This window comes from Balaenoptera acutorostrata, chromosome 3 (assembly GCF_949987535.1).
Source record: "Balaenoptera acutorostrata chromosome 3, mBalAcu1.1, whole genome shotgun sequence".
NCBI classification, from domain to species: domain Eukaryota; kingdom Metazoa; phylum Chordata; class Mammalia; order Artiodactyla; family Balaenopteridae; genus Balaenoptera; species Balaenoptera acutorostrata.
The window spans coordinates 169589220-169601172 of NC_080066.1; positions in this window are offsets into that span (position 1 = coordinate 169589220).

The following is an 11953-nucleotide window of genomic DNA, read 5'->3' on the forward strand; positions in this document are numbered from 1 at the left end:
AGGGCGCCCAGCCCCATCACCTGCAGGGGCAGACTCCAGGTGACTGTGGTGACGGAGGGGGCTCCCGTTTCCTCGACAGAGCACCCTGGGGTTGGGCAGGCAGGGAGCTGCTTCATTAGCAACAGGATCTGGGCGCCCAGCTTCCCCCGAGCCCTCCTCCCTGTTAGCTGCCTCAGCCCCTCTCCTGATCGTCACTTTGCAAACTCTTCCAAACTCCAGCCGCCCCCTCAGCTGTCTCTGGAGGGAGAGAGGGCGTTCACTGCCACCGTGCCCGTCCTCCGGGAGGGGGTGTTTTTTCTCATGTGTGGGCCACGTGTGTTGGGTTGTGCCCCAACTCGAGGGCAGATTCCTCTCTCCAGAGGTGATGAGACACACCAGGAGCAGATTGCACATTCGTCTCCTGGGAGGCAGTGGGCGAGGGAAGCAGCACGCAGCGTGTGAGCACGGGGAGGGGTGTCTGCAGATTGGTGATGGGGTGATGGGCCCCGAGAGCAGGGAGCTGGCGCTGCTGACTGTGTAGAGGCGGCGGGAGGCTGATTATAGGGCTGGGTCCCTTGGCCCTGGATGTAGGTGCAAGAAGCTGCGTACGCATTTGACTGTCAAGGTGCGGGTAATGGTTACCCTGGTGACTGGGCTAGGAAGTGGGTTCGCCTTGCAGGCGGCAATGCTGGAAAGAAATACAATGAGCACCAGATAGGGCTTCTCTCTTCTAGGTTAGATGGAGCCTTATCACCGTAAATGAAGAACAACTTTCAGTGCTTGGGCCCACCATATCCTCTGCTGGTGTCCTGTCAGCACCCCACTGCACACCTTTAAGTCCACTAAGCTGGTGTGGAAGACCTGGATCCTAGTCCTGACTCACCCTGGGACCTGGGGAAAGTCACTTCCTGTCTCCAGGCCCCACTCAGATCTCTAAGACCCGCAAGATCCCTTCGTGTTCTGATTGCTGGCCCCCAGACATTCTGATTCAGTAGGTCTGGAGCTATGCCCAGGACTCTGCATTTTAGCCCTGCCCCCTCCACACCCCCAGGTTCGCTGTACCTACATACCGTTCAGAACCACTGAAACTCGGCGCTGAGAGCACAGGCATGGGAATCAGACAGACTCAGATTCTCAGCTCAGCTCTGCTGCCTATTTGGGCAATTTATCTACAGCCCATCTGAGCCTCAGTTTTCTCACCTCTATATTGGGGGAAAGAAGACTGCCAGAGCGTTACGATGAGAATCAGCTGAGATGAGGCTGCAGTAGTGCCTGGCACATGAGGAGGGTCCCATAAGTGTTACGCTAAATTTTACTTGTTATTCTGTATGAATCTGTAGTGTCTCTACTATTCTGTCCCCTTCCCAGCAGCCCCCTTCCATCTGCTCTTCTTCTCCAGCCAAATCCCACATCCAGGAAAATGGTCTCTGCAGTAAGCAAGGGAGCGTCAGGCTAGAACTCAGGCAGAGGAGGAGGAGACAGTACACTCACAGCTGAGGCCCTCACACCCTGTTCCATCTGTTTACTCTGTCGCCATGACAACTCATAGCTTACCAACCTCTGTGGGGTAGAATGACTTCCAGCATCAGGGGCTCTGGATGTGAACGGTCATTTTCCCAAAGCACCAGGAGCTGGGAGAGCTCCATGCCCACCCCCTATCCCATCCACCACATTTTCGTTTCAGGGTAAACTGAGGGCTTCTCCGGCATGAGTATTTAGCTGAATTTTGCTTCAAGGCCCCAGCACCTAACACGGTGCCTGGCCTACAGCTCAAGAAATGTTGGCTGAATGAATACATAAATGTAGTGTAAATCTGATTCTCTTGAGTTTCTTAATCAACGATGATCTTCATTTAGGAGAGAGTCAAAATGAAATTCCGAGCGTATGTCATTTGATTTCTTCCCCACCTACCCACTTTGGGAAAATTGCATTCCAACCTCTTTCAGTGGCATTTTTCCACCTTGGCATCGACACATGAATACATAGGAAAACCCAGGGCCTCCAGGCCCCCCAAAGGATTGTGGTAATGTTGCCTCGACAAGTTTGTTCATCTAAGCTTTTCTGAATCAGGGTGGTTATTAATGTATCAAATTCTGTACACCAAGAACATTAATCTTTCCTTTGCAGGGACTTGCTTCCCCCAACCATGAATTTTCCATGCCCCCCTTTCCCCCCAGCCCAGTTAAAAGTAAATCTAGGATTGTCAGTCCATCAGCTTTCATCATAGTGGCCTGTACTTTTCAGATAACATATCCTCCTGTCTGGAGACAGAGGCATAGCTGAGTAAGAGTCTCTGACTTTTTCGACACAGTTGTTTCAGGTGTATCTGAACCCTATTTTGTTAAGTCACATGTGCACAGGGAGAAACAGAATGGTGCTCTTACCTTTCTTGACTTTTAAAAATTAAGAACAAAAAAATTAATTGAAAGCAAAACAGAACAAAATCAATTCCCATCCTCCTCTCTCAAGGACTACCTCTCTCTAGCAAAAGGCGGAATTGGTGAAACTCAGATCTGCTCAGTACTGCAGCTGATTAACAAATCTCAAAAGAAAAAGAGATTAAAACTCTTGGCTCCAAAGTTTTTTTCAATATCTGAGAGAGAAATTTTCTATTAGGTCCGCCATAATAGACAATTGTGAGATAATAGAAAATATATACATTGGTCTCTGCCCCTGGTTCCTAGCACAGAGTTCCTAAAACCCTTGTAATTTCCTAAGTAATAAGAACACTAGGAGCGGGGACTTCCCTGGTGGTCCAGTGGTAAAGAATCCGCCTTACAATGCAGGGGACCCGGGTTTGATCTCTGGTCAAGGAACTAAGATCCTACATGCCTCGGGGCAACTAAGCCCGAGCGTCACAACTACTGAGCTCGCGTGCTGCAAGCTACAGAACCCAAGTGTCCGGGAGCCTGCGGGCCACAACTAGAGAGAGAGAGAGAAAAAAACCGCACACCACAGCTAGAGAGAAGCCTGCGCACCTCAAGGAAGAGCCCGCATGCCTCAACAAAGATCCCACGTGTCCCAACTAAGACCCGCCACAGCCCAAAAAAAAAAAAAAAGAAGAACACTAGGAACATCTTTTGTACTGTTGAGGCCACTCTGGGTGAGCTCCTGAATGGGGGCTGGTCACCAGCATGACCAAGCCTTGATTAGAAGCTTAGGATTTTCAACACCCCCCCCCTTGTCCTCCAGAAAGGGAGAAAGGCGGGAATGGAGTTAGTAATTGATCATGTCTCTGTGAGGAAGCCTTCATAAAATCCCAACAGTAGGGACTCGGAGAGCTTCCAGGTCGGTGAATAGGTGGAGGTGATGGAAGAGTGGTACACAGAGAGCGCGTGGAAGCCTCACGCCCTCATCTCTTCCATCTGGCAGTTCGTCTGTATCCTTTATCATACCCTTTTATAATAAACTGGTAAATGTAAGTAAACTCTTCTCCTGAGTTCTGGGAGCCGCTCTAGCAAATTAATCAAACCCGAAGAGGGGGTCGTGGGAAGCTCTGATTTACAGCTGATGGGTCAGAAGCCCTGGTGACAACCTGGACTTGTGATTAGCAACTGAGGTGGTGGGGTGCAGAATTGTGGGGCTGAGCCCTTCACCTGTAGGACCTGATGCTACTTCCAAGTAGATAGCACCAGAATTGAGTTAGACTGTAGGACACCCAGCTGGAGTCGAGGAGAATTGTGTGGGTGTATGAGAGAATCCCCCCACCCATATTGTAATTGGGTCCTAGAATAATTCCAACAGTTGAGCTTTGGTTAATTAAGCGTGGTCTTGAGAAGTAACATTTGTTCATTCATTAACCAAGCATTTGAGTACTTAGTATGTGCTAGGCAGGGCCAGCTTCATGGGCCTGCAGCCTGGACAGTAGCACAGGGAAGGCTTGTGCTCAGTAGAGCCCCAAGCTTGAGGTTTAATGCTCTACTGTCACCATCCTGAAATTCTTGGCAACTTTATCTTTGAACTTGTGTTTGGTAAGTGAGGTCCGATGGGACACTGGCACTTGCGCAGGAGCAGAGGAACTAAGCATGGCGTGTGGACCAAGGCAAGCTTCCCTCATCTGCTGGCTTCTGAGGATGGGTTCCAGGTTTGTTTACCAGCACAATATTTTGTTTTTTTTGTAATTTGGATTTCAGAGCTCTGAAGGGAAGCAGTGCCACCCAAGTGCTTGCAGCCTCACTGTTCCCTGTTGGCATAAACCTGGCCACATCACACATTTGTTACTTGTCTGTGTTTTTATTTTATTATTTTTTAATATATATATATATATATATATATATATATATATTTTTTTTTTTTTTTTTTTTTTTTTTGCCACACTGCATGGCTTGTGGGATCTTAGTTCCCCAACCAGGCATCAAACCCAGGCTGCCTGCAGTGGAAGCTTGGAGTCCTAACCACTGGACCGTCAGGGAATTCCCACTTGTCTGTGTTTTTAACCTTGAATTTATTCAGCAGTTCCTTCAACAAGTAGAGTTAAAAGCTGGTTTGGGTTCCTGTTCTGCATGTGCAACTCTGTTGCACAAAGGAAGGGACTCCTTTATTCAAACCCAAGACAAAAGCATATTCCATCTAACAGAAATATTTGTAAGGCGTCACTCTACTCACCCAGCACCATGCTTGGAGCTAAGCAGGAACAAAAGGGGTGAAAATGAGATGCAGCCCCTGCCTATTTGAGCTTATGATCTAAGAGGAGAAACAAGATATGCAAACCATTAACAAGGGCAGCTTTATGTAATGACCATGTAAGTGTTTTCATAACAAAACTGATTTTAGTTACTCAAGTGTTATTTCTTAGACAAAGCAGGAGCGTGGGGATGGGATGGAGGCGAAAGTGTGTCATCAAACTTATATCCGTGGATAAATCAAATCTTTATACTACTCCATTGTAAATCAACTATATTTCAATAAAAACTTTTAAAAAATAAATTAACTTTAAAAATTAAACAAAAATAAAATTAGTAAAATACATAGATAGACTACTCACTCTTTCCCCTTAAAAAGACAGGTAAGACAGGAAATAACACCAAGGAGGGTGCTTCCTGTTCAAGGAGATTGCCTCAATGAAACTTTAGTCATCACAGGTCTTCCCTGAATCATTTAGGGGGCAGGAAAGAAAGACACCCCTGCTAAGGAAGAGGGGAGAGAAGAGATACCAAAACACAAGGTATAATAGTGGAAGGACTTTTAAAGACAGTGATGTCTAATATTCCATATTAAGTAGTTGGCATTGCTGAGTTGTAAAGACCCCTCCTTTGCCCGAAAAACTTTGATAAAATCTGCCCCACAGACCAGGGCACTGTGTCCCATGAGTGGGGCTTCTTCCTTCATTTTTACATCTCCCAGTGAGTCTGGCACTTGGCAAGAAATTGATGAGTATGTAATATAAGAGAGAAAAAAAATAGAAAAAATGTTTAATGGATAGACACAAATGAGAGAGTGATTGATGGTCCACTAGCTTCTCCAGACTGCACATCCAGGTACAACTTGAAGATACAGAATGTGCTATGAGGTGCTTCCAGAGGGTGTGGGTTGGATGGGGAAAGTGAAGCAGAGCCTTTATTCATTTATATTTGGAGACCCAGCTATAAATAGGTGCTGTGGCCCAAAAGACTCAAAGCACCTTAGAAGTCAGCCTATATCAGAAGGGGCCGCATTCAGGGTGAAACAGATTGAGCTGGTGTCAAATACTTCCACACAATTTCTCAGCGAGACTATGCGAGGATCTTTAACGCTGTGTGCTGTGACAGCGTTTGCCTTGGCACACAGAGCCCAGGCTGTCTGCTGGCACCTGTTTCGCCCCAATGCCTGATAAGGCTCATTCCTGACTCACGCCAGCTCGCTGTTTCATAAGAAAGGGCAGCTCCGTTTCTCTACCTGTGTCACCACAATATTATTGAGAACAATAATTTGAACAATGAGAACTTATAATTCTCTGGTAACGTGCAAAATACTGTCGTTTATGGCAAAGTAATCTCCTGAGTGTTGGGTAATGGAAACCATTATGTCCTGCTTCGGTTTGCATGGCAAGCGTCAACCTTGGCTGTGAATAGAATTAGAATCACTCGTTTCCTCCCTCACTCACTCTTCAGCACATACTGATAGAATGCCAGTGATGGAGCAGGCAGTGTATACTGTGGAGTCGAGAGTCTGGCTTTATTCCCTCCCAGGGAATCTTGATCCAGAAGGAAGGCCTTACAGAACAATGACCATTTGATCCTAGGCTCTAGGAGAGTAATAAAACTCACAGACACCCAAGAACGCACCGGCTACCATCTTTGAGGGGTCACACTATAGGAGTTCAAGTCTCAAACCAAAAACCTCCTGTATACCGCACAGACATGACCCAGTGGGCTGAGCTGGGTCTGAATCCTAGTCCTGACCCTCACTAGCTAAGTCACGTGGGACATGTGTCTTCTCCTCCCCGAACCTTTATTACAGGAGTTGAAGTAGAAATAAGGCATGTCCTTAAGATCACTTAAGCAACAGGACATGGGACGGATTGATGGCTCTTAAGAACAAATATTCTGTGCCACTTCAGGCAAATCGTTATAACTCAGAGCACAGCACACATTAAATGGTAAGCATAAACAAATAAGATTAATTCCTCTTAAAGTTAGCTCCAGACCCATAAAGCAATTTCAAGAATACTACAGCCTTTCAAACTCTTTGTTAAGTGATTGCATTGAAATAGAGTCTCGAGAAGAAATCAGCACACGTACAAAATGTCCATCTACATTCAACAGTCACTACAGCTCTGAATGCCCATGAACCCAGACACAAACAAGACCTGCTTAACAAAGTTTCTAGCTTGTTGCTAAGAAACCACGACTGCCTAGTATGCGTGTGACCGCTCTGTGTCTTGTGTCAACTCATTATGCCCACATAATTAGAGTGAACTTAACATTGGAGAATGGAATGTGGGATTGTGTTTTTCATCACCTATAGTTAGTCTATTATTGTCCAGAGGCCTAAAGAATATTTTCCAGAACCAGGTGAAAAAACAGAGAAGTCAAGGAAGAATTGAGATCATGTGGAGGGAGGGAGGGAGGAAGGAAATATGATTCTTCACGTGACAATCCACAAAGACCTAACCACTGGGTGGTGGCCTTTCATTAGCTGTCCTTTTTTCCTTTCAAATACTGTGCTGTCATATTGGTCAAGCATGGACACCCAGGCCTGGATGCCATGATGTAAGTGAACCAGAAGAGTGAGGGGCAATATTCCCACAGTGATGGGCATTGTCACCCTAAGCCACTTCCCTTGTAGGAGAACGAAGACTGGTGGAAAAAAAGACCGGCTGCATCTTCCCCCCCGGGATTGAGAGGGTCAAACGTGACTGGCATTTCCTCCTAGTAGCCCTGCCCCAACGTCCAGCCCATCCCGGCTGGCTGAGCATCCTTTAGCCTGTGGGTGGCTGCAGTTTCCCAGAATTCCACAATTACTCTGGAGCCCAGAAGCACATGAGATGGTTTCTTTCTGAGCTTGGAGAGGATGTTTCATAAATCACTTCTCTTAGGAAAGCAAATGGTCGCAAGAGAACTCAAAATTATTCCTCCACTCCCCTGGCTGGATTTCAATTTCCTTACCCCGTTTTACTGGACAGTCAACTTTTTTAGACATTGATCCAAGGGATGATGCATGGGAGACAGATAAGTTAGCAAACAACCATTTGGTGTGGTGAGCAACGAGATCAGGGTAAACACACAGGGCTGTGGACCCCAGAGAAGGCGCCTGTTCCTGAATGGGACAGGTGTGTGTGTGTCAGAGAAGGGGTCCTTGAAGAAGTAACATCTGAGAACCCACAACTGTGGCTTCTCCACTTGAGGGCAGATACTTGGCCTTAGTCGTTTGTGCATCTACCCTGTGCCTAGCACAGAGCCTCACACTTGGTGGGTGTGCCATGACCATGGTCTTTGACTGTCACCTACTTAGGCATCTCAGAGGACCACTTATCATCTCAGCCATTGGTCGCACCTTTCTCTAGCTTGCTCATTCTTTGAGCCCTAGGGAAATTTCATTTATATTTGCTTAACTTTGATTTGACAATTTTATAAAAACCAACTCAAGGCCAGCTTCCAGACTCTTACTGTGTCTTGGAAGAGGAACTCTTCCACTAAGGGTCTAAGCGGGGTCAGGCAGGCCAGGCCTGTTCTAGGCATCAAAGCCCTGAGGCTCCCCAGAGCAAGCCCTCCTATTCAGCACCTGCCAAGGGTTCGGGCAAGTCAGGGGGCAGATGGCAGGGCTCTAGTGACTGGTGCCCACCATCTCCATTGTCAAATAACAGGGCTCTTCACACCGCTGTGTGGGCACGCACACACATAGGTTGTGGTTGGGGGCAGTAGTTTTCCAGAAAAGTAGTAATACAAGTATCAGATAAACTCATTAAGTCAGAAAAAGGAAAAAACACCTACTTCATACGTTAGCTGCATTTTGAATGACAGCCTTTTAAAAAACATACCCAATGCTAGAGGGGAAACTTAGATAATGACTGTGCTTAAAAGCCACTTGCTATAAAACCTAACTCATAATATGAACATATATACAGTACCAAATGTAAAATAGATAGCTAGTGGGAAGCAGTCGCATAGCACAGGGAGATCAGCTCGGTACTTTGTGTCCACCTAGAAGGGTGGGATAGGGAGGGTGGGAGGGAGGGAGACTCAAGAGGGAAGAGATATGGGGATATACGTATATGTATAACTGATTCATTTTGTTATAAAGGAGAAACTAACACACCATTGTAAAGCAATTATACTTCAATAAAAATGTCAAAAAAAACCCCCAAAACCTAACTCATATCGCTGTATCATGTGCATTCTTCAAAGTCCTGTCTGCGGGGGGAAATTGTGTACCTTAGATTTTAATCTTCCTTAATCACTGCTTTCATGGTGTCACTTTTCTGTTCAAGAACTTGAACTGATGCCTAAGTCCCACTGAAGGCTGTCCAAAGTCTCAGCCCCCATATTTTCTATTGTAAAGTCCTTCCACAGTTCAGCCTCCTGCTCTCACCAGGTTTGCTGCCTCTGCTTGTGCTGGAAACCATGCTCATTCCTGCCTCCAAACACTTGGTTACACATTTCCCCCACCATGAATACTCTTTCCCTTTTCTCCACTAATAGTAATCTACCTTGTCCTTCAAAGTTCAATTTATGCCTGCTTTCTTTCTAGAATGATCCCAGATAATCTTAACTCTCCTCTCCTCCTCAATCCCGATACCCCCATCGTTTATGCACATGGTCTTGTCCAGTTTTCTACACTTCCATGTGTTTCATGTTTCTGTTTCACAGAGAGAAGGCAACATTGTCTAGTTGGAAGCGCATTGGATTTGAAGTTGAGCCTCGGCTCTGTCACCTATTAGCTGTGTGGCCTTGGGCAAGTTACTAACCCTCTCTGGACCTAGTTTCCTCATCTATAAAAAAAGGACAATAGTATCTACTTTGCAGGATTGTGGTGATTTTTAGAGGAAATGGGCGGAAACAGATCTGGCATACAGGGAGCTTCATGACGATGGCTACCCTTGGTATCAATGATCTCCAAGGCCTCCTTCTTCTGGCCTGGCCTTCTTAGAGGGTGTGATTAAAGAGAGCTGGATGGCTGTGGCAGGGGTAGGAAGGCACTGACTTCTTCCTGATGCCAATCCTGCCTGAACATGAAAACCCTTCCTACCTAACTCCTCCCCTCCCTCCCGCCACATACAAAATGTCACTCGCCATCGTTGGCCCATGAGATAAATTGTGCCTTTTGATCCAGGAGTGTTTGCTCCTCTTTTGTGCCTCGATCTGGGCATTTCAACATACATATGTCCTCTTCAAGCCCCTCCCCCCCGTGCCACCCAGCTCTAATCCACCTCCTCCCTCATCCCTTCAATCAAAAGTTGCCAGGAATGCCTCCGAATCCTCACCTCGCTTTATGTGTCATTTGCTTATTATTGCCCTGCAGGATTAAATGAGTTAATCTATGAAGAGCCCTTTGAATAATCCCTGGTGCAAAACAAGCTCTAAAGAAGTACAGCAAGTCCCCTACATACGAAAGAGGTCCATTCCAAGAATGCATTCGTAAGTCCAATTTGTTCGTTAGGTCCAACAAAGTTAGCCTAGGTACCCAACTAACACAGTCGGCTATACAGTACTGTACTGTAATAGGTTTATAATACGTTTCACGCAATACGTAAAAAACAAACAAACACAAAAAACAAAGAAAACATTTTTAATCTTACCGGACAGTATCTTGAACGGTACAGTAGTACAGCACAACGGCTGGCACACAGGGGCTGGCATCGAGTGAACAGGCAAGAAGAATTACTGACTGGTGGAGGGAGAGGAGGTGGGAGACGGTAGAGCTGAAGGATCGTCAGCAATAGGAGACAGAGGACAAGCTGCAATTTCACTCACGCCGGACGTTGATGGAATGCACGTTCGCATCTTTGAAAGTTCGCAACTTGTAGGTATGTACGCAGGGGACTTACTGTATTGGTTTTTATTACTATTACGCTCGTCCTCCATCACCCACTGTGCTGGATGCCGTCAGTGCTTCATTCCATGTGCCTCTCCAGACCTAGTCTCTGTCCATGGGGGCTGATGCCCAGGGATGCAGGACCTGGATCCTTGCTTCTAGCTTCCCTTTGGGCTCAGCTAATGAGCAACCCAGAGGAAGGGGGCGAGGAGAGCGCTGTCAGGGTATTGTTTTCTCCCATCTCCTTCCCTGAGGCTGCTGAGGCCACAGAAGGCCCCTCCCCACAGCTCTCTCCCCCTCCACGTCCTGGTAACAGCTCCCCCCCAAACTCCCTCAGGCCCCCTGATGTTACCAGCCCCAAAGTACTGCGTGGTCCCTTTATTAAGTTCTCCTGAAATTACCCAAATTGACTATGTCATCCGTTTCTTTCCAGGCTCCTGTTTGAGACACCTACTTTCTAAATATTGTACCTAACACTGTTAGGTTTCGTCACATGTCATAGGTCGGTCAGGTTCCCTGAGGCTCTTCTGAATTTCTCTTTTAAAGATGACTTGAAATATATATGTATCTTTAAGATCATTATTAGGATGAATTTAAGAATTCATACTTCTTTGAAAGATTTAACCATAAGACTCCCTGAGACTATGTCAGAAACCCCCGGGATTTGGAGGTTCCTCGAGAATGCCATGCAAAGCACGAAGGCAATGCCCTGGATGAGGGTGGCTGAGGAGATGCCGAGGAGCCACGCTATGAAGACCATGACCTTCACGGCTGGGGCATGAGTCCCCGTGGCCGAGTCCGCAGGAAGAGGTATCTTCTGTCCCCTCCTTGGAGCCATAGTGCCCCTCAGAGAACAAAGGCACCGCCCTGGCCTGCTGCGCTGGGCAGCAGAGGGAACGGTGCACAATACCGGGGTCTCTCTAGACCGTGGAGCCAGGCTGTGCTGCAGGGAGCCCCACAGGAGACAGTCAGCCTGTCCCAGACCTTGACAATGGCAGCTCCAAGCCAGACTCGATTTATTTTTGAAAAATAAAGACACGAGACATTTCTTGAACCTCAACGTTATAGGAGAGACTAATTGTCACCCCTCCTATTTTGTAGGAGAGGCTTGTGATGATGGCCACGCAGAAGAAAGGCCTTAATTCCCAGAATCCTTTGCAGATTGGTGAACAGAATTTCCAGGTCCTGCCCTTAAGGAGAGGGGCATGACGATAGGAGATGGATTCTCACTCAGCTCTGTTCTGTGAAGTCTCGGGGGCCCATGCTCCTTCTAGCCCTAAGATATTGCCTGCATCTATGGGGTCTGAGTTGTCTCCCCATTTATGTCTGCATGCCAGTGGTTGCCAGAGCCTTGGGATGGGGGATGAAGGTCACTGGAAAGAGATAGCAGGCAGGAATTTATTGGGGTGATAGATCTGTTCTGTATCTTGATTATGGTGGGGGTTACATGAACCTATACATGTGTTAAAATTCATAGAACTGTACACCAAAACGGGGGGAAAGTCAATTTTACTGAATAACC